At 39.4% G+C, this 26661-nt stretch overlaps 1 long non-coding RNA gene across 1 annotated transcript; it reads left to right on the top strand.

Moving 5' to 3' along the window:
- Positions 1-13031: 13031 nt before the first annotated feature.
- LOC121881313 lies at positions 13032-25512 on the top strand. The gene is made up of 3 exons (XR_006091751.1): positions 13032-13175; positions 23627-23731; positions 24932-25512. It is a non-coding gene; the product is annotated as an uncharacterized LOC121881313 (long non-coding RNA).
- Positions 25513-26661: the final 1149 nt, after the last annotated feature.

Raw genomic sequence — 26661 nt, forward strand, 5'->3', positions numbered from 1 at the left:
CAAATCAAGATATATCTGCAGCGATCATATCTACAAATGAAATGCAATAATTGTCCCACTGGCTTGAGAATCATTATGGGGGTTTAACTGTTCATAATTCACTCACTATAATTGCATTTTGCAGGGGGGCTTTGCTTTCATTACTCCTGTTCAAGCCACATTCGACATGCCTGTGGAACAGAAAGGGATTTGTACAACTTCACAATGAATAGGATATTAACTATTCAGTGGATTTGATGGCTGTTACGCTGTAATGAGCCCAATTTTAGCGGGCAAATTGACAGCAGGAACGTTACATCCGTCCTAGTCCAGTCTAATTCATACTGAAGGTTCTCAGGACGTTTATAATCTATCGTTGAGCAGTGAAACAAATAAATCTTTCTCATTTTGGTTTCAATAAATAATCAGTTGTTTATTTATCGAGACTTAAATAAACAAAACAGTAGTGTTATAGCACCCAGGAAGAAAAAGCATTCCTACCTTTGGGGCCGACTTGAAGTCAGCATAATAGTGGTTTACATCAAAGCTAATCTAGGAAATAGCCTGTCTCTGACAGCTAACCAGAGCAGCGACCTCTCAGCAAAAATCTCTACTGCTGAGTCTGAAAAATGCTGACTTACAGTACATTTAACTGTTATTTAGCACGGAAAATTGACTAAGAACACAGTAATTTACTGCATTATGGCCTGAAGGAGAAAAACACATTCACATTCACACACTCACAGCATGCAGAGCATTACAGAAGTCTTGTACTGTTAGCCACCGAGCATGATTTTTGTGCTTTTCTTGTTGCACTTTGCTCGAAGATGTTTAAATGGGGAGGCCTGACAGTTGCACTTAAAGGGTAGTTTTTGTTCAAACACAAATCATCAGCCACAAAGTGAGTTTTTTTTTTAGGACAAAACTGCATAGTTACAAAAGTTTCTGTCATAGAACAGAAAGTGTTGATCAATAAACCATCAAGACTTTCCCACTTAGAGGTTTTGTTCTCACAATGAAGAACTAAAGCAACACACATCTTTTTCATTGAGGTGAATCGTAGAAAGACATTAAAGACAGCAGGACAGAGCCATCCCGAAAAAAGGCAATATGTGGCAAAATGACTAGAATTAAAAATGAAAAAACTTCACTAAAGTTGTAAGTATTCAACTTCAGGGTTGGCGTTACAGATAAAATTCCCCAAAGTAAAGGTAATTTTATATCACAATATTAGTACATTTTGATAAGTAAATTATAAATTGTAAATTTTCTGGAATAATTGATAAAACTTTTACGAATAAAATTCAAATAAAATACTTCACAAATCAACATCTAACTGGTTGAAAAATATAATATATATATATATAATATAATAATATACATAATATAAAAATATAATCTAAAAAAAATTCTAATACTTTTCTATACTAATCAATGATCAAAATATTTGGCAATTAATTTTCTGTGTATCGACTAATCGATTAATCAACTTAACAATTGGAGCTCAACACAAAACAATGCTAACATGTTTAGCAGGTAAAATGTTTATCATGCTAACATTTACTAATTAGCATTAAAGACAAAGCACAGCTGACGCTGATAGCAAAGCGATTAGTTTTGCAGGTGTTTGATCAAAAACTATTGGGCAAAATAAAATTTTGATTTGATGTTGGTAGTTGAAAAGTCAGGGAATCACCAAATACCACGAATATCTGTAGCAAAATTCACTACAATCATTCCAATAGTTGTCAAAATATTTCCCTCTGAACTACAAATGTCAACCTCGTGGTCTATCCTGTTATATCACCCAAACCTACAGTGGCTCACTCTTCCTCTCTTCAAACCGCTGTCAGCCATGTTTCTGTCTTTGAGGGTACTGCAAGTCTGATAGATTGATGTGTTGCATGTCAGTTGCATTTTTTGACTGACATTGGTCTTGTTGAAACAATGGTAACGCTGTGCTTTATTGTTGATGACAAGTAAACTCTGACTGGCCCTGCAGTGGAGCCCAGACAAGTGCAGCCAAGGCCTTGTATGAAATAAGAGTCTTTACTGGGAGCTGAGACACTGTTCATCCATATGTTTCATTCCTTTGTGGTTGCTTGTATAAATTGTAGAGCAAAGTGATAGATAGAGTCTTTGAAAATATACTCCTGGGGGTATTACTACTGTACCTGAAGAATAAAAGAAAATGGTCATATATTTTAAAAAGAGGATGATGGTATTAAACACTTTTTGTCCTGCTTTTTGTGAAATAGATACAGTATATACAGTGACAGGACTTCTTTCCTGGTCCCGTTTCTAGGAGTATGGAATAAGGTTTGATTCCTTTTGGGGCGATGCAAACAAAAAACATGCAATGACAATGTGACTCTGTCATTATTAGCATATTTGGTCAAACAGCATGTTGTTACTATAATTATTCTTCTAAGTTTGCCCCAGTTTTGTGGCAAAAATGATATTTAAGTGTGTCAGGAAATGTTTTGAGCTCAGCTTTCAGTCATTTTTAATCTTTACTTTGATATGTAATCTACGACCTTCATAAGTTTACCACTTTACTCGCAACATCTTCCAATATTTTTTGTGCGTCGGAGACAAAGATTCATAAAAACATTGTGCTGGCAAACTACAAAGCCTGACTGTTCTCAGATACATTAGACACTTCATTAGGCACAAACAGCTGTGGGTCGCTTCAGATTCACAATGCTGCCGAGGCAAATTCATACATTTATAACAGTAAACAAGGACCTTTGAGTAAAGTTATTGTTCAGGAAAGATACTGTTATTGAATCAGGCGTGATGCTACTTCATCATAATGGCAACCAGGCCAGCACTCAACACATGCATCAGGCTGATACTGAAACTTCTTACAGTGGAGTTTCACCTGCATATCATGACTCAGCAGTACTGTGACGGTGCACAAGGCAAAATTGTAATAAAATTACACTGGGGTTATGAGTTTATCACAAAATTAGCTTGTAATACAGAATTGTTTCCCAAATTAAATGGATTTTATACCTCAAGATTAGTTTTATTTGTGATGGGGAGAACCACTCAGCCTGGGAAAACAATTGTATGTCTTCTATGGCTCTGGATGAGCTTTCTAATGGAAAAATGCAAATAATCTTGTTATCAGGGTTATCTCAGCTAAAAAGACTAAAATAGGATTTAAAAAAATTAACAGAAAGGATTAGTACTTGCTGAAGTTAAATGAGAGAATCAATACTTTTCTTATGTCTGTTATATATTGCACTAGAGCCAGGAGGTGATTAGATTAGCATAGTTAGCTTGGCTCTGTCCAAGGTTCTTAAATATGCCTACCAACACCTCTAAAGCTCACTAATTAAAACATTCGATCTCCTTTGTTTGGCCTGTAGACAAACATAAAGGTGATAATGACAAGGTATGGTTTTAGGGGGAGTAAAGTGTTATAACCATTTCTTGATGATTAACAGTTTGTCCAGTCCTAAAGGTTAAGGTGTATACCAAATAACTACAATGTCCACACTTCAGTTCTGGTCATTTGTTGTATGCGTCTCTCTCTCTCTCTCCATGTTTCCTGTCTCTCTCCACACTCTCGATTAAAGGCAAACATGGAATATAATCAACTTTTTTGTGCAGCGTCTCCACTGGCTTCCTTGCAACCAGGCAAGAGTTTGGGAAGTCACTGCACACATCTGCTGTTCACCATGAAATAGTTACAGCATCACTTCTCATCTTGTGTTTGTTCCTAAGTTCAACAAATGACATGCATGTGAATTAATAAGCTTTAGAGGTGCTGGCAGGCATATTTTTGAACTTTGAACAGTGCCAAGCAAACTTTATGCTACGCTAATTGCCTCAGCTCCGTAATAAACTCACAGAGAATGATATCAATCTCCTAATCAAACTAAATAGTGATGAAAACTTTACAATTTCAAAAATGGACCTGTGGCTGCCACCTCTGACTGTTATCAATGGCACCTCTCACACAGGTGCAACATGTAGGGAAACTTGATGTATTTCAACAGTAAAATGCAACTTGTATGATGGTATTATGGGGCGAGGGGAGTACAACATAAAAAGAAAAATACTTTTAAGGAGACAACACAAATCACCTTTCACACTGCAACATGCAGTTAGCTACATAGCTGCCAAAAAAACAATTGTGAATTCCTACACTTTTTCAGTTTCCCAGGTCTCTAACTCCATAGAAAATTGGACTCCCTGCTGCCTGCTTTCAGTCTTTCTTCTTTTTTGTGTGTTGAGAAAGGTGATAGCCTGGATTTAGTGTGACATGGTCTGCAACCTTATCAAGAAGTCTAATAAGCACATCAGCAGCACTCCTTCAGACTGTGCACTGCTCTCAAATAAAAACCTCGCTTCTTTAAAAACTCTACATTTTAGGAATTTTGCAGAAGAGACTTTGAGAGTGACATTTTTATACATTTATAGAGCAGCTCATGACACTATGTAAGCATAAAAAAATGTCCCAGGAAAGAAGTTCTAAGGTTTTCCCTTTAAAAACAGCAGCGGGGTTCTCGTCAAAAAGTAAGCGCTGCATTTGTCACGACGCGGCCCCAACCTCTGTCAGGATGCCACATAAAGACTGCAGTGTTATAGTTGCCGGGCGAGGCACAAGCCAAGGAAGATGAATAAATCAATCAGGTGTCACAAACATCAGTGGAACGCCCACAATCGCATCCAGCAGCAGTCAGCTCCATTTCCACACAGAACTTTAGCCTCGGAGATTGGGGAACAGAAAGGAGGGAGTAAGAGGGTGCACATGATGCAGTGCATTTTTAAAAATTCAGCAACTTTGTTTTGCAACTGAAAACAATGATTTGTTGTGTCCTTCAGTAGGTTTCAAAGAATGTATGACCATGAGATATACTTAACACTAATAAGTCCCTGAAATACTAAAAAATCTTTCTAAACCAGTTCCTTACTACAGAATAAGAAACGGGGTTCACATGAACACACTATTATCAGCCAAAGTCAGAACAACACTGATTATATTACAGAGGGAATTTCTGTAGTGCTGCAATAATTAGTCAATGAGTCAATCAACTGAAATATAATCAGCAACTATTTTGTTAATTGATTAATCGTTTCAGTCATTTTTGAAGCAAAAATGCCAAATATTCTCTGATTCCAGCTTCTCAAAGTTGAGGATTTGCTGCTTTTCTTTGTCATATATGACGGTAGATTGAATATCTTTAGGTTTTAGACTGTTGTTCGGACAAAACAGGCATATTGAAGAAGTCACTATGGGTAGATCAATCGATAATGAAAGTTTGTCTTTTATCTGTGCTCATCTCATTGGTCTGACAGCTCAATCTCCAGTCAAGAATGTTGATATTGGACAATTCTTGGAAAAAACATATTGTTTATGGCAAAAACTGTAGTTAAGATATGGTTTGGATTAGGCGACTAAACCAACCAACCTCCTCACCTTATTTTCCACCTGAGTACATGAAGGACACACTACTTCCTGCATCAGCACTGAACATTGCCAATGGATGCAAATCATGACCTGCAGAACCATGCAATATGAACAGTACTCCTATGAATACTGGGTTGATGTGATGTTACATTTTCCACCCACCAATCAGAATTTGCAAATATAAAAACTGAGTCAGTATCTTGCGACAGCTGTGTTGATTGCAGATGATGCCAATGTCAATTAAAAAATGATCAAATCACACTCACACAATCTGGATGAAACATATTTCAGTTTTAAATTTTATCAATGTATTAATGTATAAATTAGCAGCTTTTCTGGAGCTTTTAAATTGCAACACACAATGTTCTTCTGCAGTTGGAGTTTGTCCAGTTGTCGTTGGATTATTCCCATTTCTCTGAGCAGTGTAAAGACTTCCCAAGTCCATGTTGGCTTAAATGTTTTACATTTGAAGTTCCACCAGAACAGCTACTAAAATTGAAATTGTTTTCTTAACTGTTGTTTCCATGGTAAAGAAGGAAATTTCAATCAAAATCTTTAAGCTGACATGGATGAGAAGTGCTCAGAAATTTGAACATTAAAAATCAATAAAAAACTGTGAAGAATCCATCTACATGTGATTCAATCTCAAGCTTGAGAACAACTAATAAATGGATCATGCGGTGCATCGTTTCGTCAAATTCTAAGGATATTTACTTCTAGCTTTAACTTTGATTGTTGCTTATGTAGACACAAATATCTAGATAAAGGGATAAATTCTAAACATTTGAAATAAAGTTTTATTCTGTCCCTGTTAGACCTCCAGTTAACTGCTGTCATTCTGTGCTGCTTTGAGACACGTCCCATTGGCTGTAAGTGGCGAGAGGTCTGTGTCTGACGCAACATGCCGGTATCTTCTCATGTGCTTTTCTTTTCTTTTCTTTTCTTTTACATTTTGGGTTCAAAAAACAGCATGAAAGCACCTTTTAGGATTTGTGTCCACATGGTGCATTCAAAAGATTTTATTCTTTCGTCTGTCTTTGTGCGGTTGGTAGCGGAGAAACGCCGCACAATCATTACCAGGCTTCTGCATGTGTGTGTGTATGTGTGTGTGCTTGCCCTTTGTCCTCTTAGATATTCAAAAGCAAATGATCACCTGCAGCACTGTAACTGTGAGAACAGACTCTGATCTGGCTTGCTCAAGGCTCTCAAAGGCTTGGCCATCATTTAGTAGAATTGCTGTGACCTAGAGTAGCGGGATGATTTGGGTTATTTTCAGGCTGTAAATCCACATAATGATGTTTTCCACTCTTCACAAAGAGCTGCTCTGTTTACATAACGCACATCATGCATCTTTAATGTTTTAGTTCTGTTTGGGCATCTGGGGACACACACTGTAGTAGGAAATCGCACAGAAGTCACCCTCCTTCTGTGCTTACTGTGTTCTCAAAGAATAGGTAAGAAAATAAATAAATGTGTGAATGCAAAGCGCCGGGTGATCTGAAGAAGAACATCCTGGATCGCATATTTTCCGTCAAACAGAACAGAATACTTTTGCATAAAAAGTTTTACAACACCGCAACTCAGCATGTACTTCACAACGATCTATAAACGAACATTGTTTTTGAGCAGATGTGGTAATATGCAAAGCCTAAAACCCGGTATCTTCACAGCAGTCGGCAACACAGTGATGTCAAATCTAAAAATGAAAACCTTTGACTAGCAGGATGCTGCCAGATGTGATGTGGGTGTATGATCATAGCTGTGAAATCCTTAAATTAGAACCAAAGATCACCATATGGTGGTTTTCATGTACCCTGTGAAAGACTGATGTCAGTGTAGGTGATGGAAATTCACTGTTTTAACATGGTGGATGTTTTGTGTGGAGGTAGAAGTTTTCGGCTTGATTATGGTCCTATGGAGGGAAGAGGAGGCGGTCACCAAAACATTAGTGTTTGTCCTCTGTAGACCGTCACTGTCTGAAGCAAATCTAACAATTACATCAAAGTGTGACGTACAGAGGAGGTTTAGAGCTGATGAGTCGTTACAAACCTCTGGCCTACTGACTAGAAACAGGTCACAAAACATTGGCTACCAGGAAGCAAGGAAACAATATGGTTCTGCAAAAAAAATTATATAATCATATAGTCATACAGTCATATAATGTCGATCCATCAGTAGGCAAGATAACCAGTCAGTTAATATTGACTTTTTCGATATTAAGGCCCATTGAAGAGCAAAATCTTCTCCAAGCAAGTGACTCAGTGACTGAACATAACAATAAAAAACATTAACTGTGCTTTAGTTGAGAATGTTTATTGTAAAGACGGAAATATGTTGTCAGTGAGCATTTTTCAGATACACGCTAGTATCTGCTCTATTTCCTCATTTCATTGATGAAAATGTAATTCAGGAGGCATGATGTCTCTCAAAATGTATTTGCTGTTTCAAAATCATGTATCCTTTAATTATGTACAACATACGTAGTATAATAGTATATAAATGTAATTTCTAGGAGACAGGGGTTGGATACACTTAGCTAATTCATCTGTTTGACAACATTGACATTTTCTTTTAAAGAGGTAGAAGGAAAAGGCCAAATATGTGTTAAAATATCAAAACCTCCTTAACATTAGAGCCTCCCTCTAGGCTCTAGACAATTATAAAGTGTTCTATGGTCTAAAAAAACATTGGTAACCTTTGCTATTGATGAAAGTTTAAGGTGTTTCCAAGGATATTAAGAATCATCTCTAAATAAACACAACAAGCAAGGAAAGAAAGAGTTCAGCTAAAAGAAGGGTACATGTGGTGGTTTATTATAATCCATAATTCTTGGTGGTGATTTGCCTGAATGTAAATGGCAGACCGGGGAGGGCGTGAGCATTAATTGAATTAGTTGAATTACAGACATTTTATTCTTAATGTCTGTTTCCGTCTGCTGAGAGTCAGAGATCTATGGGGTTTACCATGCTGGACTATCACAGGGAAGTAAAGTAAAAGTACAGTAAGTCTACTTTTCCGCGGCTGACAGTTTGACTGATGTTATCCGACTTGTCTTGATGCAGTGAACCGCTCCCACCTGGGACCAACAGATTACAGGAAATATTAAAAATGATCTGTCACAACCCCGGCCTCATGCTTGCATTTACTTTTCCGAATCAGTTATTTTATCACACTCCGATGAACTCTCAGACAGAGAGTCACCGGTCACTAACGCTTATAATTTCGAATAAGATAGTCCTTTGTTAACTTTTTTGTTCAGAAACCGCGGGTGGCATCAGGACACAGCTCCTTCAACATCAACAACATCCTAAAAATAGCATTGATTTCCACCAAACATTTACTCACCATATGTGTGTATAATCTGTGGAACTGCTCTGGGTGATAGTTGGAGATATAGAGGCAATTACACAGTAATAGATTCAATCTCAGGCCAAGAGAAACATAATTGGAGAGAGAGCTTTCGCCTACGGGCCAGAATATTGTATATTGTCACTGTGATTATAGACACTTGGCACAGCGTGGTGCTGTTAGCAATTTAAAATCAGCGCATGAATGGTTGACATTAAATAGACTGCTTTAGATCATGGCTTTGATTGCGCTGTAATGTTTGTCTGTGTCAATTTCAAAACATCCTATTTGTTTCCTGCCTGGCCAGTTGACTGTGATCAAAAGGAAATGGCAATCCACACTTTGGTGTTGTGTTTGTAGCAAATGCAAATTTGATAAAGTGGATGCCCAAAAGGAAATGAGGTATTCAAAGAAAACTGCGAGGGCTTTGGTACATTTAAATTTACATGCCGAGCATTTAACTGATGCTGCTGTCCAGAGGCCGTTAACTAAAGAACAAGATTGAGTTCTGAGATGACTGATGAAAAAAAAAAGAAGACTCCGTGCTGAGATAATAGATGCCTACATACATACGTTTTGTCTCTGGAGACAAGAGAGCAGCAAGATCAGGAGCAAGTAAAGCAGGGATGTCCGGTATTAGTGACGAGGAAAGGATGTGTAGCGACTAACACCACAGAGCAGACTGAGGTGAGAAGGTCATGCTTACATTGGAGGGGGGGGGGGGTCAGAAAGGAGAAAGGTCAAGACATGGTGGAGTAATGAGCATGAAACCACAGGGAGGGGAGGACTAAAGCACACAATACACCTGCTGTTGTATGACACGCATTGAGACAGCTTGTTATTTTCTATGTACTGTGAATTCTGAGACCGGGCTTGTACCACTTGTGGATTCTTTTATTTATTCCTCCTCCATGTCTACAGCGGCCATGTAGCCTAAGCAGCACGTCAGCAGCAGTCCACTGTGTACACTGGATCTGTTCAGCCACAGTGCCGCTGTGCCTTCAGATGCATTTTAATAGAGATCACAGCCCTGTACACAAATCAGATAGCCATGCAATTAAAGGAGACTACAGTTTATTCCAACTTTGGTTTTGTTTTTACAGCTCTGGCCACTGGTGAGATCTCAGCGCTTACTTCGAAGGGTACGATGTGATTATAACTGGTAGAACTAATAGCCTGAGCTACAAAAGTAAAAATGCAAGTTGGAGGAAAACAGGAAAAAAAAATCACTTAAAGCCTCAAAAGCTGTTTCAGGATGCAGTTAAAGTAGGTTGTGTATTAAGAACAAGCTGCCAATGAAAGGCAGCTGCACTGGTTGAAACTGTGATGGACAAATGCAGCTAAAATGCATCAGGGGATCCACAAAGGGTAAGTAGCCAAGTAGGGCTTTTGGATTCTCAGGTTACTTAAGATGAACGCCCACCTTCGTTCCAGATGGGTTTGAGTGAAATCATCAGAATACACACAAGGGGCAGGATCTTATCGGCATCCTGCAGAATGTTGGTGCTCTGTTGAGCTCAAATTCACTAAATGTCTCAATACCGTTCTAATTTCCATTCACACGTAGGTGACATTTACTTAAACAACTAACCCTGTATAACAATGCAGAAAATTTTGCATTACAACAGCAAGTCTCCAACCACCTTAACACATACAGTATTAATATGTTCAGCATCACTATGTTGGTTGTTGGTGTAACTTTAAGGCCCATACAGTACTGCTGCATTTATATATATATATTTGTATATTCAATGTCATTGACAAAGTGTACAGTATATAAAGAGGTTTGGCCGCTGCTCCCCCTCTATGAATAAAAAAGATCCTTTTGTAAACAGACAAAGATAACAAGGTGGACCACAGCACAAGGAAACACTGGATCAATTCTTCGTGCACGAAAAAATGAAAGTAAATCACATACTTTCATGCTCAGGTTTTTCTGCAATAAAAAAGAGTCGGTGGGCCACACAATGTGCAACATGGCATATTGTGAGAAAGCAGCGGTGTGACAATCAGTTAGCAGTGTGTAGGCAACATTGCCACAGGACCAGTATATACACAGCTGCAGGACACTTGCTTCCCAGAGTTCACGGCGGCGTGTGGCGCAGAGGGGACAGACAAGACAGACTGCAGAGAGGGAGAAGGAGAGCAGATGGATGAGCGTTGTCCTTGTGTTTGAAGTTGTCTTTCCTCATGGCTATGCAGTATATTCAGACATGTAGAGTATACACACACACACATACACACACACAAATGTAGAGCGTGAATGGGGATCATTAACCTAAATTACAGTGGTTTTTTTAGAAGTGATTGGCCAGCAGCAGGACAGCTGGTCAACATCAGAATAACCCGCTGAGAATCTCAATATAATGCTAATACTAAACGTGTGTTCAGGTGGACTGTAACAATAACGGCTCCTTGCTCTATTGTTAACCAGTGTTGAACCAAGGAAACTTCAATACTAACCAAAAAACAAAAACAAAACTTGCAGTAATCGCTGTTCAGGTCAGTCTGTCTTTTTGTACATTTTTACAGGCCTCCAGATGGTTCAAAAATTATATTTTTCTGTGTGTGTGTGGAAACTGGAGAAGGGGGCGGGGGGGGGGGGCAGTTTATGCAATTTACTTGATTGGTAGTTGCATAGTGCCAGAATATTGTGGTGTGAAAGAACATTCCCTTGTGAGAAAATTGAAGCCTTATGGCAAGCTCACACTGGTAAATATTACATTTTCGATACTTACTGTTTATATAATATTTATGTTTTTATTTCTGCAGCCCTGATTTCAGCATTCACAGGAGTTAGAATACAGTTACATTAACTATACATTGCAACACCTACCTTAGCAAGTCATTAAACTTAATGTTCAGTCTTGATGTTTTCCTTTTAGCTGTGTTTTGCATGTTGTTGGCACCACATGACAGCATTTTTCTATGTGTTTAACCGTGTTAAATGATTAATGGTCTGCCTTAAAATTCCTCATATTCCTGTTTTCCCTATAGACAGCATTTGGTTACTGCATACTTCTAACATTTGGATGGGCATGAAAGTCTAGATGAATCACAAGTACAAACAATGAGCCACTGCTTTGAGGAAATTATGGATCCTTAAAACATATCAGAGGGAGATTGCATACAGTACAAAACACTGAAACCATCTGTGAAAGCACAAAAAACAAACAAACATGGAAACATCCAGTCACGTAGCTTAAAAATCTGTTGCTATGTGTTGATTCACTTGCTTTTTTTTTTCCTCTATCGGAAAATGGTTAAAAATGACCATTATAATTTGTGGAGCCATAACATATTTAGTTTCCTATGATTTATGACCAAAAAATCCTAACATTTGATAACCGAGAACAAATGAACGTTTGCCATTTTTGCTTGCAAAATGTACTAAAACGATGAATCAACTGTCAAAATATCTGCAGATTAATTCTGATGAGTCATTTCACCGCATGTTTTCACCACACTGACCAGTACATGCTACAACATCAACACTGGTTTTTGTTGGTTCACTTATTGATAAAGTTATAAAAAAGACTCCTTTCACGTTTCTTTGTTGAAACTAACATTAAAAGTAAACTTTTGAAATTTACATGTACTTACTACTACACACATGACTACACACATTTCTCCTCTCTATTTCCTATTCTAATATTTTCTTATTTCATAGTGTCGGATGGGGGTAAGCAAGTGTTATTGATGAGAGTTCAGCTTTCTCTGGATGGAGCAGTGGCTCACTGCTGTTAAGATAGATGTGTTTTTACCCAAAAAATCATGTCAAGCACTGCTCACATGAGTGAAATAGGTGGACACAATTGCTTTTTTTCCCCTAACACTGAGGGTTCCTGAATATCACACGTACATCAGCTACACCACCAGAAACTAGATGTTTTATTTTCACAATGACATGACTTACTTCATGTCGTTTCATTGTCATTTTTCATGACATTCTAGGAAAATATTCTTGCTGTGGAAACAAGTGAAATGCTCTTGCATCAATTAGCAGTGTTTACAATTTCTGCATTGTTTAAACAAAATGAGACAATATAATTCAACACCAGATTAAACAGCTCTTAAAGATGAACATGTTTACAGTGAAGCTATTTCCATGCAGGATGCTGCCCAGAGGGGTTGTCTGTCTGCCTAGATGGAGATAAATGCCCAGTGTTGCCCAGAGAGAGGCAGGCTGCTGACTGATAAAGGCTGTGTTTGGGATGAAGCTCGGCTGTTAGTGTTTACTCTAATTGTCCTGTAATCACCAGGTTTCCGGGGGAAGGAGGGGTCTCCTGCCTAGCTGCACCTGGACCCTGTTCCGGACCGATTATACCGGTGGTGGATGAGATTCCTTTCCTGAACACAGTCTGCTCTAAAACACACCAGGAAATCAGTGGGGGAAGGAGGACAGCGACAGAGGACAGTTTGTGTAAGTGTTTTATGTAATTCAGTGTTTATAGATTATATTGACAGTGCAGCTGTATGAAGTATGGGTCTGTGAGGGGTGGAAAATAGTGAGCATGCTTTGAGCAATGAAAGAAAATGTATACGTTTGTTTATGTTGCAGAAACAAGATGGTAAACCATAAAAAATACATTGACTGCATAATTGAAGGTGCTACAAGTAGCAATTTAACATCAATAAATCATTACAGCACTCATTTTTGGTGTTAGTATAATTAGACAAGAATTAGCAGCCTGTAATAGTCTCTGCTTTACCTTGTGTGCACAAGGATTAGATTTGACAGGAAATGTGACAGAATTGCTTTACAGCACAAACATGGAAGTGGATGGTGTTCACCGATACCATTTCTCACTTCTCACAGTCTAGTTAATTATTATCAGTGAAGCCAGAGCGAAAAACCTTTGCTGCCCTCAAATTGAACTTGCGAAGTCAAAATTTTGCACTAGTGATTCGAGCACAAGTGAAATTTACATTTCAGTTGGTCTAAGTTGTGAGAACAATGTCAGGAGGCAGACAATAAAAACAATTGCTGCCTTGTTCAATTTTCAAAAATAGAAAATCATTTTGTGTTTCCTGCATTTCAGTGACATCCTCAAAACAAGAATAAAAGGTATTAGAACAGGTAACTTCCACTGGCTCTGACACTCTTAGCCAGGCAAGTGGCAAAGCTCTAGTGACGGCCATGTCAGTTGGTAGGTCATTTGGTCAATACACCACTTTGGTCCAAACTGAAATATCTTTATCTATTGAATGGGATGCCATGAGAGTTTGGACAGACAGTCATGGTCCCTAGAGGATGAAACCTAATGTCTTTGATGACAGCCACTGCCTTTTAGACTGTGCATCAGCGTGGGATATGTCTGACAGAAGCTCTGTCATAAATTGACATTTTATCCAGTTTTAAACCAAAATTTTATGATACGCTTTTTAGATCCTTGTCCTTTTATCTGCATGTTTTAACTAGGTCAAAGGTCCTGAAGCCTTGATTTAGGATTTTGTTTTCAAGTGAGAGACTGCACCTTCACCACCTAGCTTATCTAGGTTTGTTTTTAGCCTGGTTGCTATTGGAAGAAGGCCTCTGAAACCACTAAACATCATCATGGCTGTGTGTTGACATTGCCAGCTGGCATACTCACTGTTGCAAGATGACCTCTGACAGCCGAAGCGGGATCTTAAAAACAAGGATGAGCTAATCCTAGTGTTTTCATCCATTGCCACTGCCCAAGCCAAACATCTCTCTGCATTGGGCTCCTCCTGCGTCGGCAACGGAGGCACTAGTCCATCCGCTGAGTGCTCAGCCTCTGTCGCACACAATGATGCCACTCTTCCTTGGTTTAGCTCTGTCACCACTGGAGGGGAGCCGATCCTTTCAACCGATGTCCTGGGTCTGAATGATGACATGTGGCCCATCCTCAGGTCTAAACCCAAGTCCCAAGCTTGCTTCACTCCCTGCAACTCAGGGTTGTGGGTCCTGGTCAAGAGTAGCAAGGGTCATGCTAAACACCCCTCCTACCGCTCTCATCTGACACTCTTCAGCTGAGCAATAAATTCCAAGCTCTTGACAGTGGGGACTCTCCACTGAGGCTCCAGCTGGGCAACCATCCATCTTCTGCCCAGGCCTCCTCTCCCAAGCCAGTTGTTGGCTCTTGCGGCAGACCACACCTGCTGCCATCCGAGTCCAGTACCCCAGGTGGTCAGGCATGCACACTCAGGCATGGCGTCAACCCTTGGTGCTTGTTGTTGGCACCTCTATGCCTCTACGTAGTGGTACGCAGTAGCCAAACTTTCTGCTATCCAGGAGATTATGTAACAACACAACAATACAACTCTGCTTCTGCAGTTGTTGTCCACGTCGGCACCGATGACATCAAAAATCAACAGTTGGAGATTCTCAAAGAGGCGTTCGTGCACCCCGTAGACAGTTTGCTGGACACCGGGAAGCAGTGCGTCATCTCTGGTCCACTGCCCCCCCAAAACCAGGTGAACACAGCTTGTTTTTAGAATTATGCTCCCCGATTATGATTTTATCAGCTCCCCCAGGAATTGTAATAGGGGTAATAGGCTAGGTGTTGTTTTAAAAAACTTTTAAATGTGACCTGTTACCTTCCAATGATCTTTCTAGCTTTGAGGCCATTTTCCTAAAAAAAAACTTATTGCATAGATCTTGTCATTTTGTGTTGTTATTTATTGTCCTCCAAAATCCAATACCCTGTTTTTTCCTGAACTGTCAGTTTTTATCTTCAGTTGTTCTCTATCATGACAACATTTTGATTGCTGGTGACTTTAACATCCACGTTGATGATATTTCTGACGGCTTTAGTAGTGAATTTTTAAACATTATGGAGTCTTTAAATTTTACTCAACATATGTCAGGCCCTACTTATAAATGTAGCCACACATTGGACTTAGTTAGTTTTTACTTTGGGTCTAGATTTATCATCCTTAGTTTCATGAGACATTATCACTGATCATCTATGTCTTGTTTTTAATTCTGTGTTTTATGTGAACAGGAATCCTCATAAGTGAGAAATTTGCATATTTAATGACACTAGTGCTTCAAGATTTTCCTTATTATTTGTGAAGTCTGGTTAATAAGATTTGTTTTCAAACACTAATGATTTAGTGAACTTCTTCAATGATATGTGCACAACTACTTTAGACAATGTTGCTCCACTAAAATCCAAATCATCTATTGTATCACCTTGGATTACCGAGAGAATCCTTGGCTGGAAAAGGGAGTGTAGGAAGGCTGAAGAGAGTGGAAGAAATCAAAGCTCTGAGTACACTGTGAGCATATGAAATTTTTATTACAATCTTATAACAGTGAAATTAAAAATGCAAGAGCAAAATACTCTCAGAGCTCATCACCTCCAACCAGCAAAAGCCTAGTTTTTTATTTAAGACCATTGATCGTTTAGTCCACCCTGGTTCTCCTGGTGTCCCTATTACTTCAAATGCCGACTGTGAAAAGTTAACCTTTTTTGTAGACAAGATTGAGGACATTCAATCGAAGATTCACCCCCCCCTACTTCTGTATCTGACTTAGCTTGTCTTCAGCTGGATATTTTATGTGTTTTTAAGGAAACTGCTATCCAAGAATTAACTGAAACTTTTAAGTAAATATTTGTCTCATACAAATATTTTGACAATTATTTGTTTTTGGGAAGAAAAAAAACATGTCAAATACCAGCATGCAGGTCAGTTACATCGCTATCTTAGTCTCTCTCCTCTGCTCTGCTGTTCCATCTATCAGCAGGCCTCAACGAGGGGGAGTCACATCCACCTGCTACATGACGCACATTTCCTTATTTGGACATCACTCCTGGAGTTGGGGGTGTTCCCAAGAGATAAAGCTGAGCTACTGACACGCGAAGTGCACCCAAGGGACTCTCCATGACCTGTTGTTCCCCTTCTCCTTTCCACAAAGATCAGTTGTAAAAAATTAGGCAATAAATGAAAAGTGCAAAGCAAGAATCTCCTTTAAAGTTCTTCCCCACATGTTACACAGTGTGCTGTCTCCGTGTTATGGGTGTATAAATAGGTAGAGGTCTGTCAGCTATGAGACAATGAGTAAAGCTTTAGCTCAGTAGTCAGCGTAGTGGTTTATGATCTGGGAGACTCCAGTTCAAGACCCGGTGTGGGGACCTCCTTCGTAAGGTAGTTTATTCATAAACAGCTATTGTAACACTTTTTCTAAAATTAAAAGTGTAATAAAAACAAACGCCTCTTTCCACTTTTATTCAAATGCAAATACAAATACAAATAATTTTGCTCCCTCAACAAATACAGATATAAATACAAATACTGCTTCCTCTGCACATCCCTAGTCTGTTGATGACTTCACTTCCTCTCAAGCATTGTCTATGTATGGGGAACCTCAGGGCTCTATTCTAGGACCAATTTTATTTTCTCTTTATTTACTCTGTACTCTACTCACTATACTTCATTTCAACTAAGTTATCTTCCCTGCATAATTGCTTAGCTGCAGATTGGATGATTTTCTTCAGCTAACCTCCTCCAAAACGGAAATCCTCATTATAGGCCCTGAGCCCACCTATGGCCAAGTTCTGCCTGCTCCTGGCTCTCTAGCTCAGCTTGTGGTACCCACTGCTAAGAAGCTTGGAGTTATTCTAGACCCATGTTAAAAGGCTAGCTCAGTCATGTTTTTTCTACTTAAGAAATATCTCTAGAATTAGATATTTTATTACTTTTAATGATCCTCAAAGAGTTATTCAGACCTTTATCAATTTATCTGGATTATTGTAATGCAGTGTTTACATGCCTTGGCCAAAACATGATTGCATGGCTTCGGGGTTTCCAAAATGCAAAGACGCCAAACCAAATCACAAAAGCATGATCATATCTCACCTATTTTAGCTTCCCTTCACTGGCTGCCTGTCCATTTTAAAATTGATCTTAAAATTTTACTCTTGACTTTTAAGGCCCTGCATGGTATGGCACTGAGCTATCTGGCTGAGCTTCTAAATCATTATTCACCAGCCAGTATCTTGAGCTCCTCTGATAAGACCCTGTTAACTATTCCCCGGTCAAGGCTAAAGACCGAGAGCTTTTGCTTTAAGGGCACACTTTGGAATAGCTTATCTGAGGAACTAGAAAATTCACTGCCTTCTTTTAAATCGTCTGTCCAGACCTACTTTTACCATATGGCTTTTTCTTGATATTTTATCTGTACTTATAGGGTGACCAGACGTCTAGAAAAATTCAGGACAGCCCCGAATTACAAGCAGTTGTCCTGAATCCTGAATCCTGTCCTGTTTGTCCCAAAAATTAACCGTTAAGATAATAGTAATAGATTATATGACCAAGGTAAAACGAGAGCTGTCTTTATGCTGTGTGTATTGTGTCTTTAGTGCACTGCCAAATTGTCATGAATGATTAATACATAATGGAGATATGTGCAACAAGCTGCTGCTATCATCAGAATAAAATGTACAAGACTATGTGTAGGCTATTATGTAGGCTATAATTCCTGCTTTTAGTTATTAAAAAATGTCCTGTTCGTTTTTGTAAACTATTTAAGAGTATTGCTGATGTGTTTTCACGTATCTTCACTTGTGCACTGATTAAATGATCATAAATAATGTATTGTTGATGTCATTGACCTGTTTTAAAGCAGATGATGGAGATTGCAGCTGCCACTGTAGGAGGAATCGGTGATAAAATATCTAAAAATATATATTTGTAAGCTCCTACAGCTTAATGAAAATCTTAGCTGCTGAAAAGGCGTTTAAAATGACTGTAACATACCTGTCACCTGTGCGTAATGGTTCATGCGTCACGTAAACACAGGATCCGATCTTCATAATATTAATAAAGAACTATTAGTTAGTCTGATGTTACTCTAAATTATTCTATACATTTAATCCTTTTGACATTTTAAATTAAGGCTCCCGTGAGTCATTGGTTCAGCTGTTTCAACATGAAAATGTGAATGACTGTTGTAAAATTTAACTGGACTAGGTATAAACATTGTGAGTCAACTGAACACAGGAATACTAGATTTGTTTTCAGTGAGGTATTATTGAACATATATAGTGACTGTCTGAGGTAAACATTTCTATTGCTACTCTAGAAACAATATGTAGTTATTTTTTAAATATATATTTCTTGTAATCCTGCTCTGAATTCATTCTTTTTTTAAAATGAAACAGGAGTTGCAGTCACGAGGACAGGTTAAGTGTAGCTGCAGGCAGCCACGGAGAAGGATTGATCTAACATGTGCGTCATGCAGACAAATGTGAAAGGCACCACACTGATGACATGAATAGAATAAAATTAATTTTATGTAACGGATAATGATTTACACGCTGTTACATACAACACAGTCATTGTGTTTCTTTTTCCTAATGACAGACGGTTGACTTCATGAACAAAAATAATACATTTTAGCATTGAGTTTTGACTTTCATGTGTTTTACTGTTTATTGACACTGAATGTAATGTACTGGAGGCCACACCCACTGTCCATGCCCACCCTGGTCCCGAATTTCACCCATTCTCATCTGGTCATCCTACGTACTTATTTTATCTGTTACTTTTACGTGTTACTGTTATCCATTACTTTATCTTTACTTTTAAACTGTTTTATTTGTTATTTTATTTGTTAACTATGATGTTGTATATGATTGTTTTCCTGCTTTCTTTTATTTGTCCTTGCTTTTGAAGCTCTTTGTAATGGTAGTTTTGAAAGATGATATATAAATAAAGTTAGTATTATTATTATGATGCCCTGACTTCTCATCTAGCATCGTAGTGTATCTCAGCACCTACAGGACAGATTTGCAAAAAATTGAATGCAGACTTTTTCAGCTCAGATTGAAATGTCTGGACTAGTATTGGATGGACTGCTATGAAATTTGGTACAGACATCCAAATTGCCCACAGCATGAATTTCAATAAATTTGGCAATCCCCAGAACTTTCCTCTTATGCCATTATCATGTCAAAATATAAATTGCTTTAGAGGTCACTACAGCGGACAGCTACTCAAAATCCATTTCTTATATATGCATGGGTTTCATTGGTAAATATGCATAACAGCTACTACAGTGGACACTACCCCATAGGAACCCAACTAGTGCCAAGCAATTGTAAGTGGAACCAAAAACAATGACAATCAAGATTGCAGACAATTGATCATAGACGCAGAGAACTACAGGAATATCTGTCCAGTCCTTCTACAGAGTAAGACCCATGTAGGTAAATAACATTTTATAACATCAAGTAATATCTAAAGAGTATATTTTTCAAATACTCATTTTATGTAAAAAGGAAATTAATCACATGTCCACTAAATTAGACGTTATGCATCAGCTGTTGTATTTCAACCTCAAACCATGCTACACTACAACTTTGAAAATACTTACATACTACCTTTTTCTCTTTACAGTTGATTTCTGCCCCAGTTTCAAAGGACTTGTGCACACAAGATTTTTCTAACCAAGGGTCTACAAAAGCAAATTTGAAGCGTTTCATGAACTGTGTTAATTCAGTTTGTGATAGAGGGGAAAATAAACACTTATGTGAAAATGTTACAGATTATTATTTTAACTAATTGACTGAGAGAGCCAATTCTAGAAATGTTGAGAATGAGAGGGAAGAGAAAGAAATGGAGATTGGGGAGAGTGTTATATTAGACAATGCATAATTAAGGAAGGAGGAGGACAGAGAAATTGGAAAATCAGAGAGCAGGTGTTTATAGAGAAAAAATAGACTGTGGTGGAAGCGCAGTATGTGTATGTATGTATGTGGAGGCCCCAGAAAGAAAGAAGAAAAAATAGGAATAAAGAGTACCAGAAAGACAGTTAAGATGGAAACAGGCCTTTAGGTTTTTGAAACCTACAAATACTTAAGACCCAACAAATAACAAATTATACATTTTTTCTATCCGTACATTCAGGAAGGAGCACGTAAATACAGAGGACAGCACATGATTAGAGTCATGTTGCTAGACATGAGGCGCTACTTTATTCTGCAATGTGCACAAAATGGCAAAGAAATGGAGGGGAAAGGATAAATTAGGATGAAATGTTCAGAGGAGAGATCTGTGCAGTGACAAACTGCAAAAAATGCTGGAGGTAAGAGAACTTTGGTGAACTTTAGCTGAGCTTTGGTTCTGCACTGCAGTAAAATAATACTCAGCAAGCAACTTTGGGCATTTTTTAGCTGGTGGTGTGGCTCTAGGAATGGCTATGTCAGTCAGTTGCTCGGTCAGTTGGTCGACCACTTTAGCCAGATTGAAATATCTTATTGCTACATAGTTTGCAGACAGTGAAGTCTACAGGATTTGGTAATCCACTGAGTTTTCAATTATCCAGAGAAGTATTTTGACATCTAATAGATGGATTGGCACAAAATTAGGATGATTCCCATCCTCATGACTTTGGTGACCCCCTGACTTTTCCTCTAGCACCACCCTGAGGTTGACATGCAGGGTTTTGAGCGAGATGTCTCTGCAACAATTGGATGGATTGTCATGAAATGTGGTGCAGACATTCATGTTCCCTTCAAGGTGAATTGTTTTAGAAAACGTTAGCATGCTAACATACTAAACTAAGTTGGTTAATATGGTTGACATTATATCTGCCTATAAAAATCAGCCTGTTAGCATTGTCTCTTGGAGTCCATCAAAATTAAAACACTCCAGTACACCATGCTTTATTCGCCAAACATTTTTGATCTAGATAGCTCTGTGTGTGTTCTCAAAGTTGAAAAAAACATTGTAATTGTGAGTGTATTAGCTTGGTTAGCATTTAGCTCAAAGCACTGCTGTGCCTGACAGTATAGCCTGACAGAGCCCCTAGTGTGACTATAAATCGATTAATTGCTAATGAAAATATTCATTAGATGTAGCCCTAATGAGAAAGACAGGCAATAACTTAATCAGAACACAGAGTCGGTCCAATCAGTTGTGATGCAAAAATCAGCACTACAATCGGCCCAACAATCCTACAATGTCCCCATCCCTTCTGTTCAAAATGAAAAAAGGTGTGATGGGAACAAAAGAACATTAATAACGGTTAGTTGTGTTTGTGTGAAGGTCTTCACATTGGTGCATAAAGGACAACAGTGGAAGGTTGTTAATACCAAAACTGCCAGGCTGTTCTCGGGATTGTATCTGATGTGATGGATGAAGTTGTCAATTTTAAAATGTATGGCCGGAAATATAAGTGTCAGGGAAGCGTGTGTGCAGTGTGGGAGTGGCAGTTTATCCGCAACAGTTAATTTCTGACAGGTTACATTTTTCCCCTTGCTCCTCTGTTTCGCCACCGTGTTCAGACAATCACATGATCCCGATGCTTCTGTTACAACACACCGTCAAAGTAGTCACATGAAAAGTGAAGCTAATTTTCTTGGATGGCATCGCTCTGACAGAGCCTGTCCTCCTAAAACTGAAGAAGCAGCGTGATCTGTGACATCCACTAAGCCTGTGGAAAGTTCATGTAATTGTGCTCCACTCAGTAGAACACCCAAGAGACACACTCCATGGGGTCCTTCGGAGCGAGCAAGAAGTACTGAACGAGGAGAGAAGTGGGGCTCACCAAGGAGGAGGAAAGAGGGAAATGTGATGTTGCTGATGAGAGGAAGGGGCTTTAGCAGGGAGCTTGGAAAGGACATAATTGCTGCTGTCAGACAGAAGGAGAAAGAGTGTGACAAAGAGCAAGAGGAGCTTCCAAAAAAGCATTAAAACACTAATAATATCACGATGAACATGAACAGCGGCTTTATGTTGATATTTATAGAGCGCTATGTTTATCACAGGTCTTGCACTCGCCCTCTTTGCAGCGTGTGGGCTCTCGCTGCATTCATTTATGTCACTCGGTTCATCTAATTAGGTTCCACTCAATATTTTGCAAGCGTGAACCGAAGACATGGACTTTGTAAGGTTCTTTGGAGAAGCCTAAGAGGTATGCAGAGGGAAGTGGAGGAGTGCAGCAGGAGGTTTCTATAAAGATGAGGAAGGAAGGCTGTTCCTATATGAAAACATAAAAATGTACTTGTTCTCTAAAGTGTGCTTCCATCCACCTGGTTTGATGCATATTTTAAATTTGTAGATTTTAAAAAAAACCCTGACTGGCTGGATATCGCAGAACATTTGTTACACCTGGCTGAGCTGGAAAAATCACTCGCTGTTGATTAAGTTATACAAGATCATTTGGATCATCCTTACTCTTCTTCTGTAAAGTCAACATCAACATATACACTTATGTACAGTATACACTACTTGAGTGAGCCACTATAAGGCTCACTCAGCAGAGTAAAGAATAAAAAGGGCAACTGGCAAAAATTCCACACATTGTATGTGTAAAAAAAATGCCATGATTCACCAGAGATACAGAAGCATTTCAAGCATTTCTATCAACTATGTGATAGCCTCAAAGTCAAGGGACTCAGGTATCATGGTTCTTAAAGCTCTCAATGTACCAGTCAATCTACATTCTGGCCCTCACCTACGGTCACGACGCTTGACGGTGACCAAAGAATGAGATTGTTGATACAAGAAACTGAAATGAGTTTCCTTGAAAGGGTGGCTGGGCCTTAGGAAGGAGCTTGTTGAGGTGTTTCAGACATCTGACCGGGATGCTTCCTGGAGGAATTTCTGGCACGTCAATCTGGGAGGAGAACCCGGGACAGACCCAGAACACTCGGGGGGGGATTACATTTTCCATCCTTCTGGGAACATCTCAGTAACCCAGGAAGAGCTGGAGAAAGCGGCTAGGAAGAAGGGTTTGTTGGCTACCTTTCTTAGCCTGCTAAATCTGCAATCCAAAGCCAGAGAGAGGCAGAAGATGGATGGGTGGATGCATGGACAAAAAGAATGTCTTTAGTGTCACATCAATAAAACATGTTGCGCCTGCATTTTATGAAATCCAACTGCATTTGTTTTTGTCACCAGGCTCATCTAATTGGGTTCCACTTGATATCAATCGAGCGTGACCTGAAGACATGGACTCTAAGGTCCTTTGGAGGGGGCCAAGAGAGAAGCAAATAGATAAATAAGGTGGTCTATGTTACTGCTGGAGAAATATCACACAAATATCATATTGCACATTCACAGTGACTGAATATTGATATTTTAGATATATATTGAACAATGGTCTTGCACTCTCCTTTGTACTGTATGTGAGGTCACACTGCATTTGTTTACAACTCCGCTACCACTAATTGTGCTCCACTCTGAATCTTGCAAGGGTGCACCCAAGAGACAGACTCTTCAGGCTCCTTCAGAGAGAGCCAGGAGGTACCGAGCAAGGCAGAAATTAGAGCTGCTGTGGAGGGGGTAAAGAAAGACAAGTAGGGAGGAAAGGGTTACTGCTGAAAGAAAAGAGCTTTAGCAAAGAGCTGCAAAGCATATAATTGCCTCAGCTGGACAGAAAAATAAAGAAGAAGAGGAGAGGGTGTCAGAAAGTGGAGAAAAGACAGAGGTCACATGGTCATTTGGCACATGAAATTGTTGACTGCATTTGCATTTGTAGAGTGATTATGCCATTAATATGTTTTTCTATGTCCCTCTGCACTGTATGTGAGACCCCTCTGCATTCGTTGGTGTTGCAAGCTTCATCTAATTAAGGTCCACTCGATATATCTTGCTAGTGACAGACTCCACTGGGTCCTCTGGAGGAGGCCAAGTGGGATAACGGGAGGGGAAGGGGGGTTTTTGCTTCCGAAAAGGAGAGGCCTTTAGTTGGAAGCTGGGAAGCATATAATTGCCTTGGAACAGACAGAAAGAACGAGAAGGAAGCAGAAAAAGGACGAGAAGGATAATAAAGAATGGGAGGACCAGAGAAGGGGAGATAAAGAGATAAAGAGGAAAAAGGTAAAGAGAGAAATTAAAGAATAGGGGAATGAAAGATCTAGTGTGTTTATTGAACTTGGAGGGTAAAGTGATTCTGATATCGAGAGAAAAGAGAGATGAGGGAGGGGAAAGATAGAGATACAGATGGAAAGAGAAGTGGAAAGAAGACACAGAGAGAGAGGAGAAAAGAGGCAAGTCAAAGACAATAGGAGCCAGACAAAAGCCAGCGAGCCAGTTCCATTACAGGTCCTCTCTAACGGGAGGGGAGGCCAGGCTGGAACAAATGGACTGTAATTGCACACAATCTGTCTTCAGAGCTCAATCACTTTGCCCTGCGGGGACCATTGGTGAAACACTTCTCTCACACTAATATAATAACCTTCTCCCTTACTTCCCTCCCCACAGAGACGTTACCTTTCACCTTCAACACAGACGTTACCTCGATGGAGACGTGAGATGTTAATGCGATCGCTGGTCATCGTTAACCAGCCGCATAATGAACCTTGCATATATTTGCATACAGTATCATTCACAGAGTGTTGTAACCGCAACAAGGAGCTGTTTGCTGACTCTGAAATTCACCTCATGGGAGATATTTTTCGAGACTGATTTTTAAAATAATCTTATTACTCCAATTGTTTGTTTTGTTTCATCATTAACCCGGTGAATAATGAACATTGCATACATTTACATACCATTTATCAATCAAACCCTTTTCTAACTGCACGAGGGAGTTATTTTTCCAGTCTGGAAATCACCTCATATAGACATTTATATATTTTTGCCTTTCAGGTGAATTAGCCCTTTGCATCCTTTTTTATAATACATCTTATTCTTTTGTCCATTTATCAAAGCTCGGGTATGCAACTTTGGAAAAACCAGCAAGAGTAAACTAGATTTTGAAAGTATCCGACCGAAAAAAATCCCAGTCACTCCCTTCAGGCCTCCCTCCAAAGCCGTTCCCCCAAAACACATGAGCATGTACTGCCTGACTACTGCTGTGTAGAATAGAGGAGCACAGTGCATCGATGTTGTTGCTAACTGCATCCCTAACATTATCATAATGAACGTAAACAACGAACATGGCTATTGTTAGTACTCACAGCTGTCAAACTAGCATGTTAGTACTGGGAAATTTTTATCGAAAATTGAGTTTGATACAGTAACTTATTGCTGACTAGCTAGCGACAGCTGGCTGTGGTAACATTAGATATCATGTAAAGCTAAAAAAAAGGCTAGCGATACTATACAGCCAAAGTTTATTTTGAATGTTCAGCGCATATCATCCATAATGTTTGCTGATGAAGCAGCTGCAGTACCTATCTAGCTACCTGGTGATTTTTTTCTGTTACCATCAGTGACACATTGACGAACATGAATTTTGTATTGGACTCATAACATATTATAATACGTTGTTTTGCATGTTAGAGGTTCCATGATGAGAGTATTTTTGGCTCTGATTCTGAATAAAATCCAGAGCCCAGCACATCATCTGGTCAGAGAGGACAGGCCCGGGGTTAGGGTTAGGGTTATGGTTAGGGGGTTAGGGTTAGGGTTAGGGTGAAGCCGAGGTGGTTGTGCAAGAAGGGGGGCAACCAGCAGGGTTCGAGAAAGTGGAGGCAGAGGATGGGGACGTCGGAATGTGACAGGCCAAGGAGCAGATGTTCTTGGACAAGATGACATACATCGAGCTGAGGATTTGCAAGCTCAAAGGATTTCAGGTGAACAGGTATCTATAGTAGCAATTAATTAATTTTGATACCCAAGCCTGATCTTTGATATTCTCCACTTTACATCAGCAGATGCTCCTCCACCGGGCCCTCCTGTTCCAGGTCGACCCACTTTGTGTGTCTGCCAGAATTGCAGAGAAATGCCCACAGATGTGGAAAGAAAGTGCTGTGGGCAACATCATGACTCCTGTGTTTTCATGCCGCCACATATGGAAGGCTATATTTTGCAGGAGGGGGTCTTGCGCCTTGCCAGACGGATCCGGAACGATAGTATTGGCTGATCTTCCAGACCCTTGAGAAAATAACAGACAGTTCTGCTATGCAGAGTACAGACAATTTGTTGTGTGACAATATGGAGCACTAGGACAGGGTCACAGAGTTGTTATACCCACTTGCTGTGTCTGG

The sequence above is a fragment of the Thunnus maccoyii genome, chromosome 16, assembly GCF_910596095.1.
Source record: "Thunnus maccoyii chromosome 16, fThuMac1.1, whole genome shotgun sequence".
NCBI lineage: Eukaryota > Metazoa > Chordata > Actinopteri > Scombriformes > Scombridae > Thunnus > Thunnus maccoyii.